This window comes from Mustela lutreola, chromosome 7, assembly GCF_030435805.1.
Source record: "Mustela lutreola isolate mMusLut2 chromosome 7, mMusLut2.pri, whole genome shotgun sequence".
NCBI classification, from domain to species: domain Eukaryota; kingdom Metazoa; phylum Chordata; class Mammalia; order Carnivora; family Mustelidae; genus Mustela; species Mustela lutreola.
The window spans coordinates 90057240-90059210 of NC_081296.1; positions in this window are offsets into that span (position 1 = coordinate 90057240).

Below are 1971 nucleotides of genomic sequence, written 5' to 3' on the forward strand. Positions count from 1 at the left end.
CCAGCCCCCAAGCCGGCCGACTCGGCGCGTCACGGGCCCCGCCCAGGCCCCGCCCCGGGCCCGCCTCCGGGACAGCCCTCCCCGGGCCCGTCCCCGACCCGATCCCCGACAACCGCTGCCCCGCGCCAGCCGCGCTTGTTTGTGAGTAGAGGAGGGGCTGGAGAACAGACGGAATTTTTAGACTGTGGTCGATTTGCATATGTTTTGCATAAAGTCCCATCTCAAACTTGAAAACCTGGATCCCAACTCTGGAAATGTAAATGAAATCAGCACAGTTTATGGCCGCGTTCTGGGCCGGTCACCTCTTGAACAGAATAACGAACTCAGGAACAAGTATGTGTATTAAACCGTGATCTGGTTCTAGCTTCACCTGGTTCCTTTCCTTACTCCCCTTGATTCTGCTGTTTGACCCAGGTCAGGAGACTCAAGCCACTGAGGACTGGGAGAAATCCAGTTTGAACTCAAAACATTTCCCTAACCCCTGTGTCCCCAAAGCCCTGTGTCCTCTCAATGGGGGGTGGGAGGGGGAGAGATGCACAATGAAGAAATGCTGGATTTTATCTGATTGAACCCTGAAAATGTTGTATTTTGCTTTGTTGGATGTTTTCATCAACTTCTCTTGCAAGCTGCTTACTCAAATAGGGTGTTCTGAAAGTCTGCCTTCAGAATTAATCACATGCTCATATAACAACCATCTAAGTATATCCCCCAAATGACACACTAAATTCTAGGTCTCCAAGCTCACTTTTTCTTTTTACAAGAAACTACACTTACGCAGGAGGGATGGACACCACCTGAAAAACTTTTTAGTTATCCAAAGGTAAGCTGACTGCTTTATGAATTTTTTTCATTCCCTTTCCTACCAAACACCAGAGATTAGAATCAGGGGGGAAAAGGTTCATAAATTGCATGCAAAGTTATTTCCATATTTTAAATTTTACATTAGATTACATTCAGGTTCTTCATTTAAATGGAACAAAAGAATATACAAGTTTTACAGGTATTGTGTATTTTGTACACAATCCTCTATAGCTTTTTCACTTTCATTCCCCTTCCAATAGCCCTCTCTGCTCAGCAGGCAAGGGGAGAGATATGAAAGGAAGAAATGGTGAATTTCAAGCCAAGAATAAAGAGTAAAACAGGAAAGGGGCTACTGCTACATGATGGAAAGAAGCAGACAGGGGCACTTGGTGGAGTGAGAACCTAAGGAATGTTCCAGAGGAGCAGTCAATAAGAAACCTTTGGTGGAACTTCTGTTATCCTAAGAGGAGGTTCTCTGCCAAGACGATGATTAGTTGTCACTGTCTGCATGACCCTTCTATAGGAGCTGCACCTACTGGGGTTAAGTCTTGACTTGGCCAGAATGTCCACAGCAGCTTCTTGATGACAGGAGCCCATCCTCCTGGGACCCCCCAGGGTGCCTAATAAATAGTTACTGGGAATCTGGTGTGCAACTTCCACAAGGATTTGGGGCATGTCTGGACTTGTCTGAAAGCCTACAAGAAAGGTCCATTTGCTTGAGGACCTGGGGAACCTGCTCAAAGAGAAGCCACTGGAAGAGGGTCTGGCAGATCAGCCTGGTCCAGAACCAAATCGAAGAGGCCAGTGAAGGAGGCAGTCTGAAAGGTATCTGTCTCTTGGCTGTGTTTTCCCCAACCAGCCATGGTAAATGGTCCAGTCCTGGGAGCAGGAGACCTAAAGCGAAAGCTGAAGGACTGACTGTTCATCTGTGCAAGGAGGGAAATGGAGATGCCATACTGGAAGGGAGGAAAGCATTCTCCCACTTCAGCAGGATCCCCCACATAGAGCAGGAACTGCTCTGGTCCATTCAGTGATCTCCAGGGACATTATGGATATCGGGATACCCAGGAGAGATGTGGTCTGAAGTGGCCTGAATATGGGCCCTGGTAGGCTGTGGCTTGTAGCATTTGCAGCTTTGGGGTCTGCTGTAGACCTTAGAAGTTGATACCT